We start from the raw sequence: 21,508 nt of genomic DNA, 5'->3' as shown, positions 1-21,508 counted from the left end.
AGGAACAAGGGAATTCAATCATCCCTGCTGCTCAAAACAACAAAGCCACCTGCCACTGTAACATCAGTGGAGACAGAACGCATCGCAAAGTCTTCAGACATTGGAAGACAGAAGCATTCCATATGACATGTGGACTATTCAGTGCAGGCTTGGCATGCTTATTGCCCAACACTGCTAACTAGAATGCTGTGAGTCGGCAGGAATTTAGAGGACCATGGAGATCTATAAACTAGGAATCAGATGAGAATGGTATAGAAATAGTCATTCCTAAAGCATGCTTTGGGAAAATGAATTTATTATACACACTCACAATTGTGGACTGGTAAAATATATTGGTTTCACTTAGAATGCTGTGACGATGGATATTCTTGAGGGCTTCATCAGAAGCAATGTGATCCCTTTAATTCATACTCCCTGACTTGGATCCCATCAAGAAGTGTCATCTTTTAGTTGATGACTCCCATTTTCCCTCCTTATTTCTGGCCTTTTCATTAGAGCTTCAGCCTTTCATGTCCTGCTGCACTACAGGACACATTTTCTTGGTTACCATCTTGCATGCAGGATGATTAGGTTTATTCTCACCTTCTGTCTCTTCCTAAATTTCCCAGCCTTCAGAAGCCTTTCGGTACATATTTAAATGATTATTACCATTCAAATTTTACTTTATACTTGCAAAAATAGAATTTCATGTTGTGAAGGAGACACCTGGGTGGCTCAGTGGTTGAGCGTTTGCCTTCAGCTCAGGTCGTGATCCTGGGGTCCTGGGATAGAGTACCACATCGGGCTTCCCACAGGGAGCCTGCTTCTCCCTCTGCCTGTGTCTCTGCCTCTCTCATGAATAAATAAATTTAAAAAATTGTAAAAAGAACTTCATATTGGTTGAGAGTTTTTCCAATTCCCCTAAACATTTCCAGGAATCCCCAGGAGAAAGTGTCTTATGTCTCTGACCTCTCACAATGCCAGAGTGATGTGCATAGATAGGATGGATGCTTCCCTGCTCTATACAATACCCTTTCTCCAGAAGAAATAAACAGCATGTTTCATGGTCTCTTAAATGAACATGAGTCCTCCCAAATCAGTCTCTAGTCTCTCTATCTTAATGGCTCAGACTTAATCCTTGAACTGATCCAAATATCCTGTACCAAACCATCCTATCATTGCCTCAGTATTTTGTGCCTTCCCCAAGTTACCCAGGCAGAAAATTTTCTCCTCCATGCAACTAGAATCATGCAAATACAGCCTAAGAGAGAGGGAAAGAGAGAGAGAGACTAGAGTCAAGTTTTTCTGTGACTGATGTTCAGTTTAGGCAGAGCTGGATTTGTGCTGCTCGATGTCAGTGACACCCAGGCTCTGACTCCCCCAAACTGGATGCACCTTTTGAGATAGTCTCTTCTATTCTGCATAGCAAACTCATCACAGACTCATTCATTCTTCAGTTTCTTTATGTCTGAAGGGAACTGGGTGATGTGCTAGGTAGCTCATACTGGCTTGCCAAAGCCAATTGTTTTCAGGCATTTGGTGAATCAGTTGATCTTACATTGTTAGCTTGAATTCAGTCATTGTGAAAGTATTTACACCACAGAAAGTGGCAAATTATCAAAGTAGGGCATTTTCCCCTGGAGTTAACTGTTAAATATTTACCAGCACACCACTAGACAAATCCGCTATTTTCATGCAGAATGGCACAATTCATTAACACTCAGATTTTCAGAGTAATCTCTCAGCTGCTTTCCTTGCCTACTTTCCATCTCATCCATCCAAACCAAATCACTGATTCGGGTGCCTGGGTGCCTCAGCCAGTTAAGTGTCCAACTCTTGATTTTGGCTCAAGTCATGATCTCAGGATCCTGAGATGCAACCCCATGACAGGCTCCATGCTCAGTGGGGAATCTGCTTGAGATTCTCTCCCTCCTCCTCAGCCCCTCCCCTGACCTGAACTCACTCTCTCTCACAAAAATAAATAAATAAATCTTTAAAATAAAATCACTGAATATTTAAGGATTTACATTAGTTCTACTGCTAAAGGGTCAAATGTAAATGTGAAGTCTTCCAATATGATGCTGTCAATCTTTAAAAATGGGTTACATGGGATAATCAATATAATACACATAGCATGATCCTTTGGGCTATACAAACCATTTAGTAAATATTAGTGGTATTATTTTCATTGGCACTAATCTGCTATGCATTATGTTTATCCTCACTTGTGTTAAGAGAACCTCCATATTATTCTTCAATATACCAATATCATTCTTCTACAAATTTATTCCCCACCTGACATGTTCTATTTTCCTTTCCCTTAACAAATATTTTCAGATACAGAACAAACCTTATCTTTCTCAACAACGTATTCTGAATAACCCAAGGCCACAACTATTTCTTCTAAATTCCTTTAATACTGTATTCTTATGAATACTTTAGCACTTATGAATACAATACCGCTAATAATGCTCAGATTTTTTATTTTGGGCATGTATATATCTTTTCCATGATAAAGTATGAGTTCCTCAAGAGCAAGAAGCATAATTTCAACTTTTGGGGACCAATTCATATACAAACTTTCATACAAGTGGCCTTCATCTGTTTTCACCCAGTCTCAACAGAATATTGTTCAAAAGTATAAATATAGTTTATAAGAAGCCCTCTCAGTAAACACAATATTAATCAAACATAATCCCATGACTGTTGAGCTTCCAATGATCCATTCTAGTTTTCACTTGGGTGAAAATAGCATTCTAAGTCACAAAATATACCTCCTTCCAAGCCGTGACCCCTGTGGTACATCCTTATTTTCTTTCAACTATAAGAACAAATTAAAAATAATTAAAATATGAAGCAGTTTTCATTTATTTTTATTACTTCATAATTCCATCCATTTATAACTCATTTAAGCATTGCCCATAAATTTCAAAATTATGTGGCAATAAAAGTAATTAAAAAACAGAAGTTAAAACAATGCCAATGGCAAATCCTTTCTAAACTTAATGTCAACACTGTCAGCAGAAAGGATGTCCAACTCAGAAGGGGTGAGATGCATCTTACATTGGGGTTTCAATGTCATAAATATTCAGCCAAAGTCCATCCCCTATAAGACAATAAGGGAATTTGCTTTCCCAGGCTAAAAACCCCACATGACCAAAAAGGCCCTGATCCATCATAGTAGGAAAGCTAAGCACACTGATTAGCTACATGTCTATTCTGAGTACATTCATTCCCCTCTGGGGTCTTTTCAGGATTGAATATTGAATCCATCAATATGTTCTCTATCCAAACCCAGATGAAAAGAAGTTTACGGAAATTGCAAGGACCAAGATGGAGGTGATGAAGCAACTCATTTAACACTCTTAAAAAAAGATACAATTTAGCTCTTAGTTAGCGTAGGAGGGGAAAAAAAATCTCCCCCCCCCAAAAATTTTTTCTCCAAAAGATACACCATTTTCACTGTATTTATATGTCAGTGTGAGCAGAAGTCTCAGTGTATGTATGTATGTGCGTGCATTTATTTCATTAATGGACTATCTGATGTGCCATTAATGCAGTCATTGAGCTACAAATAACTAGACATAAAAATCAAATAAGTTAACCACAGCACTGTTTGAAAAAATACTATTTCATCAGCTTCACATCATTCTCCTTGGACAAGAATTATTCTTTGGGGTTGAAGTACTATTTCCAAAAATCAGCTGCTAAAATTCATATGTAAACCAAGATGAGGCTGGGCATTGGAAAAGATGACCCTGCATCCTTTGTATTAATCACAAACAATAACTGCAATGATGTTTTTTTATCACACCAGGGAAATCAAAATGTATTTTTGCAGAGTCTTGACATTCTCGAGATTTCGATAATTCCTACAATCTTAGCTAATAACAATAGATGTGTTTCTAGAAATGATAATTCATAGATTATTTTCTATAATTATTATTAAGGGAGAAAATTCTTCTTTTAGTAACGAGGTAGTTATTAATCACCAGCACACACATTGGTTTCAATAATGTTGATACCACTAACACTCTCTGAAGCAAGGCCTATGGTAAGATGAAATCAGCAGTTAATTGCAGGAACTTAAATGTAACAAAAATAACTGATTTTAAAAACACTAGTGGAAAGGGAAAGATACCATTTGACTTGCATTTATGTCTGATGATGTAGCAGGAGAACATCAATAAACATAATTCTTCAGTTAATTAAATTGAATTTTATTGTCTGAATCCCTAGGACAAAGATCTTTCTAAGTAAGAAGTCAAAAGTGTTCTTTCAGGCAATCTCCATTGCAAAGTTTGCAGTTCCGTGCTTTCAGCCACAAAATTTGCAGACTAAGAGTGACAGGGCAATTGAATTTTCATGGATTGGATTAGTGCTGATTCCAAAGAAGGGAGAGTTTACTCCCAATGTTGCAATCTATGATAATGAAATGAAATATTTAAATTAAATTTCAGGTTGAACACAGCTTCCCTGCAAGATGGCCCTGGCAGCTGTCTCTGAATTTCTCAATACAGTACATCACCCCCTACATAAATTGCACGTTTATGCAAATGAAGCTGCAAAAAAGCAAGAAGTCTGAGTACAAATTACTTCTTTTCCAATCTAAAGCCTTGATTCAAACTACCATAAGTAGAAACGTACTATGTAGTATTTACTTCAAGGCATCAGCTTTTAGAAAAGAATGCCTATATTTTTTTTAAGAAAGAAGCAAAGAAGAAGAAGAAGAAAAAAGAAACAAACAATCACAATGGAGGATTTTCTTAAAAGTAGCTCAATGTTCTATGTATCTCATTCAAATGTAGCAAGAAACTGAAGGCAGAGAAGCCTGTTATCAGAGAAAAAGCTAAAATTGCATTTTAACATCCTTAGATTCAATCTATAACTTTTTCTTCTTTTCTGCTCTTTTTATTCATGGACTCTTTACAACTTCACTCAAAATATGTTACCCAATCACCAACTCTACAAACAGAACTTTTCAAAGCCTTACAACTGCACTGAGGAAGTAATTCTAAAAATTCAATACAGAGATGAGGAGATATATCCTTTACGTAAAACTCTATTAGCTAGTGATGGTGCTGGAGGGTGAGGCCGAATTAGGGTTTTACTTCTACTGATAGCTAGAGTTTTCAGCAGAAAAAAAACTTTTACTGCCAAAAAGAATAAAAGGCAAAACAATTTAAATTTGTGTACAAATAAAAGTTAGACAAGTACAAGAACAAAATCTCAAAAGCTACCAAAAGGTGGGGAACTTTTGAGTTTGTCTATATAGCATGCAGTGTTTGGGTCCATAATATTGCTGCTATCACCACAATTGTCATATATTTGAGTGTCTGTACCAGTTTCCCACTTAATCCAGACATTTAAGGTTCAATAAGCATTTATTAAGTGGCTACCCTATACTGGCATCATGCTCCATGATCTAGAGGGGAGCTAGGCTTTAACACAAATATATACATACCCAAACAGTATGCAACCTTTCCTTTTTTTAATGATTTTATTGATTTATTTGAGAGAGAATGGGAGTATCGTAGAGGGAGAGGGAGAAGTAGGCTCCTTGCTGAGCAGGGAGCCCAATGCAGGGCTCCATTCCAGGACCTGGGATCATGACCAGAGCCAAAGGCAGATGTTTAACTGACTGAGCCACCCAGGTTCTCCTTCAATCTTTCTTGATGCACAGGGCACCTTGGACAAAGAGTAGAGAACAAGTAGATGATTTTATACATTTGCATAACAGCTGACTTCAGGAGTAGCTAATTTTTACAACTGAATATTCTGAGCACTAAATAAAATTACAGTTAAAAATGTGTAAATAGAAGATACTGTTCTAATTGTTATCAAATCATTTTGATGAACATTTTCCCACTATATCCATCTTAGACATTAGCCAAGCAGTATGATGCTAACTCTACCCATCAGACAATGTTATATCTATGCCAAACAGGCAGTAATCTGTTGGTTCGAGGAAAAAAAAAAAAAACAATAATCTATTCAATGCCATTTGCATATATTTTGTAACACTTACAAATATAGAAGTGAGAGTGTTTGCTTTTTTTTTGCCATAATTTCCAATAACTTTTACCACTGGTGTGGCTCAATTTTAATACTCAATTTTAATAATAATTACACACACATGTAGTTTATATACAATTATATAATTGTATCAGATTTATAAACAATGACTTCAGGAACTTAAGTTAGGAACACAGACTATAGATAAATGTTTACATGCAGAATTTGATCATACTACTTAAAATCTATTTTGTTATTTAAATGAGTAAGATGGTTGGTCACAATGATGCTACAAAATTACTAGAATTGCTTTCCAATTTAAGCTTCAGAGGCAATAGAGAAATTATACTAATTACTTTTCTTGCAAAAATTCTTCTAAATTGTAAATCCAAAAGCCACTTATAAAGTTTTTTTCTAGATTTATGTTGCTCAAGACAAGTTCATTACAAAAAGAAAACAGCCAATATGCAGACAAAATTTTTCTTTCAAAATCATTAAAAAATATTTACAACTAGATTTTAATTTATAATTTTAAATATATACATTCAAAAATAGCAAAGATTATGCTAATAATTTCAAATATTTCTAAGAAAATATATCATTTCCTCCTGAAGTTTTTAAATGTCAGGGATATTTTTGTCCTTTCATTATTAATTAGCTCAAAAGAATATAACCTGTTTAAAATATGACCCTCATCATAAAGAACAAAGAAAGACTGAGGAATTTTCACACAAGGGAGAAAATTAAATAGATGTGACAACCAAATACAACGTGGCACTCTTGATTGGGTTCTACCACAAAAGAAAAAGACATTCATGGAAAATTATTATTATTATTATTTTTATTATTATTATTATTTTAAAAGATTTTGTTTATTCATGAGAGACACAGAGAGAGAGAGAGAGAGGGAGAGACATAGGCAGAGGGAGAAGCAGGCTCTATGCAGGGAGCCCGACGGGGAACTCGATCCCGAGTCTCCAGGATCAGGCCCTGGACCGAAGGCAGGCGCTAAACCACTGAGCCACTCAGGCTGCCCCCAAAATTTTTATTATTAAAGCATTACGCCGATAACATTGATTTCCTGGTTTTGATCACTGGAGTATGTCTATGTAATATATTAACGTTAGGGGAACCTGGGTGAAGGGTAAACAGGAATTCTTCATATTACTTTTGCAAATTTTCTCTAAGTATAAATTATTTCAAATTAAAAATATAAAACAAATTCCTGAGTAAAAACGTCCTTTGTTTCCTTATGCAATTGGGGATTTGGGGCTATAAATAAACTATTTCTTGCAACATGCCTCGGGGAAGATCTAGTGATAATAAGAAACACAATTCCTCACCATCTTCAGAACACTTATTTGATGACATCATTTGCATGAGTAAAAATACAGTTTTCATTTTGTTAAGGAAAATGCTTAAAAATTCAGCAACTAATGACTTCCAAAAACTGTGATAATAATGACAATGATTGAAACTACCTCATTGCAAGCTGTATCCTCTGCATTATTATGTTAAGCTATAATTATCATGTTTTTTCTCCAGAGTCATTTTTGATTCAAAAATTCTAGGTAAAAGGTGCTTTTACAGATTGCATTCCACAGTCTTCTTTTGGACCTTGTCATAACACCATAAACTACAGCAGAAATCAAGAAATGTAGGCTAAAGGGGTCCTACCCAGGAGAGTTTGCTAAAGAAATGACTAATGGATTTCAGTATGAAGCAGTTTCATTTCAAGTTTATCCCAAAAGCATTAGCCCTGGGGGCTGTCTTATTGGGAAGTTTAAGTTCAATCTACTTTCCTTGTGAAAGGACTGTAAAGGCCATAATCATGGCCTGTCTTCAGATCCCTAAATTTTAACTTCTCCAAATTATCCTTGGTCAGCCAACATACTTATCCTCAAAGGAATGAGATATAATACCTAAGAAATAGGATTACCTTTACTTTAGAAAGTAAGCAACTTTGTTATTTTTAAGGTCACAACATATCACTCCTTCCCAAAGTCAACTCTCCTTCTGGCCTTTCCCATGACATAAATTCTACCTTTTAGGCACTCATTTGGTTTAAACGTTCTGATAGCAGAAGGCTCGAAGGAAAAGCAAACATGTTACTGACAAAGGCGCCCAGGTGTACAGTCATCCATTAATAGGTAAACCAAAAATGGGCAGATTGGCCAGTTTTTTGTTTTGTTTCGCTTTGTTTTGTTTTGTTTTGTTTTAGATTGGCCAGTTTTTAACTCAAGAGAGAAAGAGGACTAGCATAGGACGGTGAACTTGTAAGTCCAAAATGATAAGCTTCTGTCCAGAGAAGAGGGTAAGGAGCAAAAGGCTCAGGACCTGGGGAAGAGAGACAAGTATTGGATGTGATAATAGAAACTTTACCTGCATGTAACTGGCTGGAGGAAATGTCAGATGCCATCTCAGAGGTGATGAAGGTGCCTCTCTGAGGCAGTCAGGATGCCAGCAAGCTGTGCAGTGCAGAGAGGAGAAAACACATTCACAGCTGTGAAATTGTATGGTTCCAGATCTCAACCAATGCAAATCACACAACGCTACCTTAAAATATTTACTTGGAGGTCTGAGCTCAAGCAAAATGAATGCCAAGGCACACTGTCATAAAGTCAATCACTGCAGAATAATGGCTATTGTTGAAGGGAAAAAAATAGTTTCGAAGTTGTTTTTGAAACCACAAAATACTACATCGAAGGTTACAATACAGTGTATTTATTGCCAAGGTAATTTTTCCCCCACTGGAATAATAGGATTGGGCAAAATACAATGCTAGAGGGAAAAAAAAGAACCCACAAGGAAATTATACAGTTGAACTACCACATATACTTTATTTTAATTATTTTAAGGCTGTGGGCCGTTACAGGTAAACTGCCTCCAGCCTTCTGAAAGCACCTCTCCCCTACGCTTTGCCAGCCCCTCCAAGAGATTTCTTGTCAGTCTTTGTGCTCCTGTGTGTATCTCCAGCTGTTTTCCAATTTCTTGAAACTATTTGGAAGAAACCATTACATCTTCTCAGATTGAAAATTTTAATTGGCATTAACAAAATTATCATATGATTTCAACACTTCCTCTTTCCATGGTGCTCCTTCCAAAACTATTTAACTAATTATCCTTTTAAGGACTTGGCCCAAACACAATCACAGCTTCTTTGTTGAAATAATTTCTCACCTTTTAAAAAATACTCTGGTAGGAATAGCTCGGTTTTTATTTTATTGTGTTTTATTTGTATTAGTTTTTGTTTTGTTTCTTTTTCCCCCCTCTGTGGGTAATACTTTTGGACTCCAGTCCAGTCCTATGTGTCTATCAGATTGAATCCAGGGTCCTCATCATTCCAGGCAGGACTGGCTTCATAGAACATGGGACCTGTGAAGTCACATGTGGCCTTATGCTCAGAAATGCCCTGTGCTTGGTTTAACGTTCTGCTGTCACTATCCTAATTTTTAAGCAAGGACACTGCATTTCCATCTGCATTGGGACCTGCAAATTATATGCTTGGCTTCAGGTAACACTGTAACAAATCCCAGCCGGAAGTCCCTGCTCCATGGCCTATCTAAACAGGCCATATGGAATTCCTACCAGGTTTGGCCAGATCGTAAAGATATTCAACTTCCTACAGAGTCATTTTTTCAGAATGTTACTACAGATTTGCTTTTTAGCTGAAGCCAGCTTTCAAAAGACCAGGTAAGTAATGGGAGGCGGATAAAGAAGTGTGTATAGGAAGGAATCTTAGAAAATGTTGTCTGAGTTTTTTAAACTGGAACACGACATCTTGGGGGTTTCTAAACAGCAGGCCTGAATGAAGCTAGAGCTATATCGGGGTTGGATATCCCAAAGGAAACATGGCCCTCCTGTCCCTGAGCACTTGGTGGTGGGCCCCTATGGTAAGCCCAGTGATGGGCAGCCAGCTTGCCTCCGTCCCCTTGCTAATAATGACGCCTCCATTCTGAAGAGCAGACAATTGGCGCATGCACAGTACGCTACAAGAATACTTTCAAGGAATACTGCACCGAACCGGGTTCTGAGCATCAGCTGGGATCACCGGCCTGCTATCCCTGAATCACTGCTGCTTGTACCCGCTATTGACAAGGGCAGGATAGAATGCCAGAAGCTTTCCCTCCCTTTCTGAAGGAAGAATGCGCCAGGCCTCTTGCTGATAGAGTTCCCAGGTTTAACCAATGGAGGTTTCCCTTGGCCCAAGCCACCAGGGGTTTCTTATTTCTGAAAAAGCCAGTTTACTAGGAGATTGGGCTAATGACCCAGTATTATCAGTATTATCATATTCTCATCTCCAGTGAAGAACTCTGGCCCTTCTGGATCCATTTCCATCCCTTTGCTCTTTTTTTGGTCTAGTTTCTTCCTGTGGCCACTCAGACCCAGGGTCTCAAAACAGTACCCTCTGTTGTAACTGGGGAGTCTTGACTATGGGATAGTTTTTGCCACAAAGTGGGCCCCTTATGATTTGGTTTCAGAACTATGTAGACATCAAAAGGCATGGAGCACTTGAGGGTGCCCAGGGGGGAATGTTTATATGTCAGCTAGGACAGAGCTTTTAGGAAAGAGCTGGTCTCCTTTCTGGGACACAGGGAAGCAAAGTTGGACATCTCCTTCCCAGATTCATCTCGTTCCCTTTTGAAATGTGGTATTCAGCTTTTATTGTAGCCAGTCCCATGCTCTTGCTGTATTTCTAAACATAACATGGTTCACATTCAGGGGGAATGGGGCTGACATTCACAAAGCCCACTCCCAGAAGTTGGTAGTGCTTTCACACAGCTCCTATACTAAGCTAGAACAATCAGTGTTGGATATCTCAAAAGAAACGTGGGCCTCCTGCCCCTGAGAACTTGGATAACAAAGGGAAACCTCCATTGGTCACACACACACACACACACACAAAATTAAATAAATAAACTGTAGGCCTGAATTCTAAATACCACTCTCTACAAATGTATACCCTAGTCAGTACTAAAAAAAGCAAATAAGCAATTTTAACATCATAATCATAGCTTAAAAAGTTGAAGAGATTTTAGAAATCATGTAGATCAACCTTTACATGTTTCTATTTTACCAGCAACATAAAAGCCCAAAGGCTCACGTACAGTTAGAAGTCCAGCAGTGAACAAAGTCTGGGTGTCCTGGTCCCCAGTTCAGGGTGCTGCCAAGCACATCACTCACGTCCTGAAAAGCTAAGTGCCCTTCACTTATCTGATACAGGTACAGTTGTGATGTTGCGAAGGGTGAGCCCAGGACCTCATCCACACCTCCGTACAAAGTCTCCCCCCATAGAGAACGCCCGAGAGCTTATACTAATGATGTGAACACCAAGTCCAGCTTCCACCTGACTGGGCAGGAGAATGGGGTTTGTTCTGTTTGTGTCTACTTTGCTATAAGGGGGATTTGGAGTTGACCACTATAAAGCATATTTTTCAAAGTATTTTTTTCATGGAAAGTGTATATTGGGGTTCTCACTGTATACCCTATATTTTTGCCTTGTTTAAATGTTTCTGGCTCTGAATAATATTGTTTTTATTTGTAAGTAAATGTGGCATATGATGCCCCCAAGCACGTTTTTCTTTTCCAGACCCTTTTCATATTTATTATTGATTTTTAAGGATGTGTGTGTGTGTGTGGGGGGGGTGTCCTTTGGCTATAGGTGAAATTTGCAAATGAAGAAAGAGTTCTGGTTTTGTTGTGAAGTTAGAGCTCCCTCCAGTGATCTGTCTGGCTGACTGAACTTTAAAAAAACCCTTCCTTTCCAATTGTTCTTCGATGCATACAAATAAATCTAAGTTTTAGCCTTTTCAATGCAGATTTTTATTTCCTCCTAAAAATTAAACGCAGCCAGTAAATACATGCATATTGATTTCTCCCAAAATCTTGTTAAATATCCATATTCACTTATCCTCCAATATAGAATATTTAGTCAGTAGAATCAATAAAATAAGGCATGGTCAAGGAATTTTCATTTCGCCAGAGACAGTGTCCATGTATTGTCATTATATATAAACTTTTCTGATTCTGCGGGTGAGAGATAATTTTCACAGTTATTAGCAAACAAAGAAACTGGATAGGATAAGAGCCTACCATTCACACTGGGATTGTTATTTATATTTCAGAGGCTTTTTAAATGAACTGAAATAACTTTTTAGATTTATCGCAGCCACCTCTAGCATTCCTCCTATAAACCACCTTCAATTTACTGGCTTCTACAACCCAAGCATGACACTGTCCATATCAGCAATGCCACATAACTCGATCAACCACAGGTAGTACCTAAAGGGATACATGAATAATTCATGAAACTAACCGGGGCCAAGTAGATATTAAATCACTTTTGGCTGTGAGAAAACTAGTAATGATTTTTGTGATTTATTTAGTTGCTTATTTATTTATTTAATTCCTCTGAATACCACATAAGGTACTCCTTTGCTCAGTATCACAGAATCACAGACAAGGTAATTGGTGAGATGTTCTCTTAACCAGACAGTTGTTCCCTTCCTCTCCTCCCTCCTGTCATTCCTTCCTCCTCTTATCTCTCCTATTTTATATTTCTCTTCCTTTCCTTTCCCTCTCCCAAAAGGTTCCATTGAGGGTCATAGCTTTAGAGCTGGTAACTACATTAAAGATAAACTGATACAATCCCCTTTGATTTTATGGAAGAGAAATTGAAGAAGGTTGAGAAATGGCGAGTCAAACCAGTTTCCTCTTCTCTCCTCCTTTCTTTGCAGTAAGGTCTTAAGCTCCCATTAGGTTCAGTAAAAACCCTGGCAGTTTCTGATACAGCTGGCCCCTGGCTCACCCAAGTCCATGTCTATGTTTTGGGTTAACGGTCAAGGATATGGGAACAACAATGAAACTAGAGTTGGTAGAAATAATTTTCCGGATAAAGAGATTTTAGAAAATTAAGCATCTGAGGAAATTACACGAGCATGCGATATTCCAAAACTATGAAATCTGGTATTTTAGGTTTTCTCCTGAAAAATGCCTTGCTTTGGCGCCTTTAAAGAAACCTAAAAAAGAGAACTTAATTTGACATCACTTTTCTTGACAATGATGTTAATAATGTTGCGTTTTATTTCTCTTTATACATTATACTTTTTGAAGTTTTCTCACCTAGTGTTCTACTACTCCAAGTAACTATGATCTCCTTGAATCTCATTGACTAGTACTACATATGGCCGAATATAAGGAAGCAATAGAGACCTCAGAGTGACCCCTTTACATTTCATGCCACCATTAAATGCTCAGTGTTATTGCATGGCTGAGTTCTATATCCATTAAAATGTTTATGCAGTTTAAAGGAGATATCAAATTTAGCATTTTGGGGAAAAAAAGGTTATCAGGGTGTACACAGTGAAAGCCAATTGGCTAGCCATGAATAATTGCTACAGGCTCTCCAGCAAGCACAGGCATCCTGTCCCCGTGGCCCACTGCCTGAAAGTCCAGGAGGAGGAATAAACCTAAGGCTAGCCCCTGGTGTTTATCCTGAGCTGCAAAGATTCCTTTACTGGAGTCCACTTACTTGGGCCAAGATGCTAGGCGAGAAGATTTCAAGAACATCCAGGCATCTTGCCACTCTGGATAGTTTTGCCAGATAGAAACTATTTTGGTGAGAAAGTAATTGAAAGTTAGAGCCAAAGTTCACTCTGTAGAGAAACAAAGCAATGCCAGTTACCCATAAATTTCACAGTTTCCCTAAGCGATCCTATGACCAGGGCAAATCAAGCCTCTTACCCTGATGCTGTGGATCTCAGATTTGAGTAGTTATGTTAAAGTGCAGGTTGAAAAGCTTGTTGAAGTGCAGATTTCCAGGTTGCCTCCCCAGTCCTCTCTCTGTAGCTGCTAAGTACATTAAAGTTATCTTTCTTTTAATCAGGAATTTGAGGTGATTCTGATGGGAACTATGCTTTGAGAAACAATATGTAAATGACATCAGTAAAATATGTATTCAGTCCAGGAGGAGGGTTGGTGACCACTGTGTTACTTTCAGTTACTTCCTTTGCAGCAGGAAGAGACCGGAAGCAGCTCCATCCCTGCCTCTGTGAAAGAGAACCTCTAGCTTGCTGAGTGAGCATCGGTGACCTCATCTTTCAAGATTTGCTTTGCAGAATACACAAGGTTACAGGGAAGATTTTTTTCAATAACAGTACGAATAAAAAATATTTCTCAAAGCATAAAACACCAAAGTAAAGTGTTTATTTTGCTAAGGAATGAAATATTAAGGAAATGTTCCAGCATCACTTACAATGTACAGATTCCTACTTCAATCACAGTTACAGTGCCTTCTGGTCGATGATGATTCCCACATACGCATTCTTTGGAAGTCTGAACAAAATGAGTGAGGGGGAAAAAAAAAGAATCACAATTCTGCCCTCTTTTTTTTTTTTTTGATTATTAAAAATGACTGAAGTAAACTCCTCTAAAAGAGTAGTCCTACGGTGTGAACTCCTCCATGAAGATGTACAAAAGTTACAAATAACAGCAATAAAAAGAAAAAATCAGTAGCCCTGCAGAATAGCAGAATAGAACTTACTCCATCAGTGTGAGAAAGCAATGCTGCTAAATTTGCCCCAGTTTTTCTAAGTGCTTAAGTTAACTTGAAAATTGAGTCCATGTTCTTTATCAAGATAAGCCAAAATAATAAGAGCAGGCATGCTGATGTAGTGAGGATGACGAGGGTCTTGGACAGGAACTAAGGAATCCAAGTGTGCCGCTAAATCAAACCTTTGAGTCCTCTTAATACCTCAATCCCCTCATCCATAAAATGGGGATTAATAATGTTTTCCTCCCCTCGAGGGTTGTTTAAAAAGGATAACTAACAAAGTAAAATGGTTGTAAATTATTTTGTAGGCCTGCTGTGTTGCTGCCAAATAGGAAAATTTCAATTTAAAAGCTGGGATCTTTAGAAGCTCCAAAATATTACAAAGCAAGTCACATTTCATGGCTAATTTAAAACATCAGGGGTTCACACAAGTTGCTTATAATGATATTTTCCAATTCCCATGCTATTTGATGATTTATACAGCTTCAACTTATACAGTTGAATCTAGCCATTCCTGTCTGGCCATGATTCTCTTTTATCAATATTACCAGCTCACATAACTGTCTATATCTTTGGGGGATTAAGCACTATTTTTTATCTGGACCAGGAAAGAGTCAATTCAGAGATGATAAGAAATTTCTGGTTGCAAGTCCAATGTGTTATTTATTTAGATCAGGAAAAGAGCTGTTATATACAGGTTTAGGAAGACTTTTTAAAGCACTGATAAAATCTTTGTATGTCAAATGGAATGGCACTGAAATTATTTTAATGCCCTAAAGCTGTTATGAGTTGAACTAAACTTTCAGTAAAAGAGTCTGATTTTTCCTTCTGGATTTGGGGCCTTCGAAAGACAAAAACCAAGCCAAGCAAAATAAAATGACAGAAAAAGCTGATTGCACCAAATCTTTAAATCACAATATTAAAGTAAACAATATTTGTACATTTAAAAGGAACCAGAAAAATTCAGAAACTGCATAGAGGTGGTATCGAAGATATTTGGGATTTGCCAAAAGTAATTTATACTAAGAATTGGCTAGGATGTTAGATAAAAATATAAATTCCCAGACTACACTCTAGTCTTCCTGAACAAGAATCCTGAGAAAAAATCCCCGGGAATCTGAGTTTTCAGCAAGTATCTAAGTTGCTTGCTACATAAATTATTGCTGGTGGACCAGCAACACCAGCATCACCTAAAATTTTTTAGAAATGCAGAATATCAGCCTCCACTCCAGACCTGCTGAATCAAGATCTGTAATTTAGCAAGATCCCCAAGGTTTTTGTATATACACAGAAGAGTGAGAAGCACTGCCCCAGATGATTCTTACAGTAGAACAAGCTTGGGAAACAAGTGTAATGGAATGAGTCAGATGATTTAGGTCTGGGTCAAGCCCTGGCTCTGCTACTAAACTTTGAGCTTCCCCCTACAAATGTCTGGGAGTGAAAAAGAGATTAAGTGTGAGTTTGGCATCATTGAAGAAATCATCATTTTAACTATGATGAACCATCAAAGGCCAAGAATACCCAGAAGTTCTCCTTTCAAGAAAAGAGAGAGGAAAGATTAGACAAGAATTGTTACTAAACAGTTGCTGAGGACCTACCATGTGGTAAGTCGGTATCAGGCAATGAGAAAACTGCCAGCCTGCATAGAGCGAAGTGTGCACACACATACAGCATGCATGTAAACCTGGTGAAATTTGAATGAGGTCAATGGATTGGGCCAATGACAATTCCCTGGTTGTGATATTATGCTAGTTATGCAAGATGCTGCCATTGAGAGAAACTGAGTGCAAGGTATACACGGCCATTCTGCATTATTTCCTAGAAGTATATGGGAACCAACATCTATATTAAAAAGTTAGGGGAAAACAAAACAGAATTCCAAGCCCAACAAGGATCTTCATTTTGTGTTTGAGAAATCTATGTCTTGGAAAGTTAGGTAACTTTTCCAAATATCCTTCCTTATAAAATAGGTGATTTTTTTAAACAGTAGCTTATGGCGGATAGTGCATCAAAGAAGAAATTCACAGGCTGGACTGCATCTTTGTGTCTTCTATATTATGCTGTGGAGTATAAATGCCATTACTTTCATCCTATTCATTAATGCAGGCACTATTGAACCCAAGTACTATATTAATTCAGCATAAATCAAAGCAGGCAGAAAAGAAAGAGAAAAATAAATTTCTCTATTATAAAAACCATTAGATCTACTATCAGGGAACAGGAAACCAAGTGTTTTTTTTGTTTTTTTTTTTTTTTAATTACTCATTTTTAAATTTCAACCTCTTTTTTTCTTTTACATCTTAGAAAATATTTTGTTTCTTAAGAGGAACAAGCATTATATACCTACTCCAAATTGTAAATCAAAGTCAACAGAAAATCTTTTCATCTTGGCAGCACTATTTGTTGTTTAATGTTATTTTTAAAAGTATTTCCAATGAGTTTGTTTAAAGAAAAAGAGAGAGAGAGAGAGAGGAGAGAGAGAAAGGCAGGAAGGAAAAAATGAAGGAAGGATAAAAGGAAAGAAGGACAAGAGAAAAGAAGGTAGAACAAAGCTAGTAAGTGACGTATATAGTAAGAGCTAAATAATACACTCATATTTTTAAAAATAGTTTTTAAAAATGGGCACAGAGAAAAAAATAATTTCATAAAGTAAATAGCCAATCAGTAGTTTTGTTTTAAATGTTTCCTCTCAACATGAGGATTCACATTTTTTACCCAACAAATTGGAAAATATATAGTTAAAAATTCTAAGTTCTGAGCACCTGGGTGGCTCAGTCAGTTAAGCGTCTGCCTTCAGCTCAGGTCATGATACCAAGGTCCTGAGATCCAGTCCCTCATTGGGCTCCCTGCTAAGTGGGGAGCCTGCTTCTCCCTCTGTCCCTCCCCCTGCTCATGCTCACCTTCTTTCTCTTTCTCTTGCAAAAATAAATAAAATCTTTTTAAAAAATTTTAAGTTCTGCTAAAGATGTGGCAGGATGAAGCTATCTTATAGATACATTATTAGAGCAAATGGAATTGGCATAGCCTTTCTGGAATGCCCTAGGTATTACGGCTCCAAAAGTGCAAAGACTTCTATGCAAGGACATTCACCATGTCATCTAATTCAAAAATTAGAAATAATATTAATGTCCAACAACTACCCATTAAGTTATAAAACATCAAAATAGAATGAAAAGTCATTTAAATAATATATTTGAATAATATTATTGACCTGGAAAGTGATCATTATGTTACAAATAAATATTTTTAAAAATTTAGAAAAAAATAAAAATAAAAATATTTAGAATGGTTATTTCTGGAAGGTGAATAATTTTTTTAAACAATTGATTTTCTAGATTTCTTTCAATAAACACACTTTTTTTTTTTAATAAACACACTTTAATTTAAAGATTATGAATGGATGGCTCTGGAAGAGAAAGGAGATCTTTCTAGGAAGGTGCCTATCTCTGTGATTTCCATTTTCCTCACTAAGTTAGGTAACAATGGACAGAAAAGGAAAATAAAGAAGACTAAGAAAAGTTCAAAGATTGGAAAAAGGACTGGAGGTGTGTCCTTTGCCAGGATTTCTCAAAGACAATGAGGCATGGCCAGTAAAGAAACCAGGACAGGCAGTTATGTGAACTCTACCTGTCTACCCTTTGTGATCACCTTTGGTTAAGAGTAAAAAGATGAGATTATTTCCCATTCGTTAGCAGATTTATCCATTTCCATGCTTTTCTGTGTTTTCTTTTCCCTAAGTTTTTTTTCTTTTTTTAAAGATTTTATTTATTAATTCATGAGAGACACACAGAGAGAGGTAGAGACATAGGCAGAGGGAGAAGCAGGCTCCATGCAGGGAGCTCGATGTGGGACTTGATCCCAGGACTCCGGGATCATGACTTCAGTTAAAGGCAGATGCTCAACCACTGAGCCACCCAGGTGCCCCCAATAAGTTTCTTATTAAAAGTTTGTATGTAAAAATTCCATCTTGTTTAGCCTTGTTTTCGCCATCTTGGTCAGGCTAGATGAAAAGTAGAATTATACCTGTGGGAGGCCAATGAGACAGTGGCTTCAGATGACATCCCTGCTTGGGACCAGGAAGGGCCACTTAGAGACAGGGAATACTGAAGAGATCATTAGCTCGCTGCAGATGAACAACTGTAGATATTGCTCCATTCTCCTTTTGGACTTGGTTTTTATTTCACACACAAAATAAGCTAGACTCTGGCAGTAATTTGTAATAATACTGAAATAAATGTGTCTTCAAATATGAAAACAAAGGAGTTCTTGAACAAAAAAGGATATCTAAGCACCAAAATCTGTTGACTTATTACGTTTTTGCAAGGCGAGTGCTTGGAACCTGCGTATGTACCTGAATATATGTGTGTGCTCCACAGTGAGATCCCTTCCCTCCAAATGAGCATAAAATAGAGAGGATTCTAGCTCTAATAGAAATTGAACTCTTCTTAACATAAAAATCCTTTGTTAGGAAACAGACCAGTCAGCTCACAGAGAAGAAAAGGACAAGTATAGGCAGTTGCCTAGAATTTAGCCCAACCCACGATAACAATCAGGGCCAGCGCCTTCCTCCTCCAGGCCAGTGTCGGGGGCTGTTCTTGCTCTGAGTCCTGCAGGGAACTGGCACACATATGAATTTCCATTTGCTCTATGTGAACGCAGGAAATAACTAATGGCTGTTGAATAAAACCCTTTTATTTAGGGTTACTTTAGGGTAGTATAGAATACTTTATGGTGGCAAAGCAGAATACTTTAGGGTAGTAAAGAATATGGTGTGGAAAGGATAAAAACTAAGGAGGAAAAGCATCTCAAAGTCATCATTGCTATTATTTCTGTGCAAATAGTTTATAGAAGATGTTTTAGTTTTATTTCTGATGAAAAATCAAGATGTAAATAAAGCCAGGTCATGCCAGTAGTAGTCAAATTTTGCCGAAGAACATTCAATCATTTTGAAAAGTCAGCCCATATAGGTGAAACTCAAACTATTTGTTGGATAAAACAAGTTGATACAGATGAAGTAAGTGGAATTTCATAAATTAACAAAATAATATTAGACTTCTGAAAGTCTGTTTTTCCAGCTTGCCATTTGATTTTCAGGGATTTTCTATCCATCATCAGGCTCCTGGGTGGCTCAGTGGTTGAGTGTCTGCCTGTGGTTTAGGTGGTGATTCTGGGGTCCTGGGACTGAGTCCTGCATCGGGCTCCCCACAGGGAGCCTGCTTCTCCCTCTGCCTACATCTCTGCCTCTCTCCTTGTGTCTCTCATGAATTAATAAATAAAATCTTTTAAAAATAAGAAATAAAATAACCATCATCATACAAAGCTTACATACATTTGATATACAAGTGGCTTCCCTTTACTGAGTGCCAACAACTGCATATTTCTATACTTAAATAGTTTTGCAGTTTATGTGAAAAAACATGCTTATATACACCTATTACTTCAGTAAAAAGCCTCTACATTTTACTGTTAGGACAAGCTGACTGTTGCTTCTTAGGAACGGATTTCTTCAGCATTAAAATATAGCTTATTTCCTCCTTGATTTAGCAACACAATCACCCATCGAGTCCTTAAGTCCCCATTCAAAATCATAATGTTGATCTAGGGTGAATGTTGATCTAAGATGACCATATAATGTAGTGGATAAACTGGAACACTTTTGATAGTAAATGGAACCATGAAATAGGCAAACCTGGATGCCTGGTCACCCTAGTCATGTTCCAAACTGAATCACTGCTTTTCGGTGCATTTATCATATTGCAGTCTCTATAGAACAGAATAAGATATAATTTATTTTTTCTATAATGTATATGTGCTGCTGAAGCGAGCACTATTTTTTCTATAATGTAAAAAAAATGTCTTAAAATGGCCAAAAATACAGAAAGGCAGAATGACAGTAATGTAAATGATTATAAGGTGATAGGAAAATTATTCATCCCTCGCCACTCTCTCGGGGTTTGCTCCTTTCTGGCTCAGAGACCCTTTCTGTCTGTACTTTCTGACCTTGTCATGCTCCTGCCTGGCTGCAGGCTACACACAATAGAGCATTAAGCAAGTTACAATACTAGCAAAGGCTTTATGAGGTGATTATTTCAAATAGAAATTGAATGCAAAATCTGTCACAGGGCCACTGTGGAGAACATGATTCACCTAGAAAAAATGAAAATTTGTCTTTACATCTGCTTGCAGTTTCAGTGGTGGAGAAACCAAACTCCAAATACTTTATCGTTCTTCCCTTCTTTTCCCTTGATATCTGTTCCCTCTACCTATACACGCATACTATTGCAAGTCTTGAAGCATTGGCATTCCCACTCTTATTATTCTTCCCCTTTGCCGCTCTAAGAAGATTCATCCTCTAAAACTTGCTGATTCACATTTACATTCTTTAAATGTACAAAGTAAAAAGAAACTAGTTCATTTTCTGCCTTTTTTCATTTTGATATCTGATTTTTCCATGGACACCCAATATACATCTGGAGACATCAATCTGGGTGATTTTCAGAAAGATAAATTAATCCTGAGAAAAGAAACTATCATCTGTTCTGAACTTGCCACATTTCTGGTAATGGAGGAGGAAAATAAATAAGTTTCTGCTTCCAGAGCAAAAGAAAGGAATAAGATGAGATAGGGAATTAGAATCACATTCTATATATGGCCCTCTGTCTGTCACCAAGTAGCTCTTAAAAGGATGTTGCTCTAGCCAAAGCATTAATTTTTTAATGTAAAATTTCATCTAGGTATGACATACACAAGTTTACTGCTTAATGAATTTTCACCAACTAAACACACCGTATAACCAATTCACAGATCAAGAAATAGGACAATAACAGTATCCCGAGTTATCTCCATGACCCCACCCAATCAGTGCACTTCCTTCCGCAATGTAGCAATTACCATCAATTAGTACTTCCTGCTTCAGGACTTCATTATATGATATGAAAACTCTATCTGCATCTGGATTTTTTT

General features: G+C 37.3%; 1 long non-coding RNA gene and 1 pseudogene across 1 annotated transcript in view; one reads left to right on the top strand and one right to left on the bottom strand.

The window, feature by feature from the left end:
• Positions 1-5,481: 5,481 nt before the first annotated feature.
• Positions 5,482-21,508, bottom strand: part of LOC112670739 (uncharacterized) — a 114,610-nt gene continuing 98,583 nt past the window's right edge. The window contains exons 4-5 of the long non-coding RNA XR_007402108.1: positions 8,377-8,462; positions 5,482-5,667 (exon numbers count right to left, since the gene is read on the bottom strand). This is a non-coding gene — a long non-coding RNA (uncharacterized LOC112670739). The remainder of the gene's footprint in view (positions 5,668-8,376; positions 8,463-21,508) is intronic.
• On the top strand, positions 14,290-14,377 carry LOC112670936 (small nucleolar RNA SNORD116; annotated as a pseudogene).

The sequence above is a fragment of the Canis lupus genome, chromosome 14 (assembly GCF_003254725.2).
Source record: "Canis lupus dingo isolate Sandy chromosome 14, ASM325472v2, whole genome shotgun sequence".
NCBI classification, from domain to species: domain Eukaryota; kingdom Metazoa; phylum Chordata; class Mammalia; order Carnivora; family Canidae; genus Canis; species Canis lupus.
Note: the sequence above shows the minus strand (reverse complement) of the source record. Positions and strands in the feature narration are given on the sequence as shown.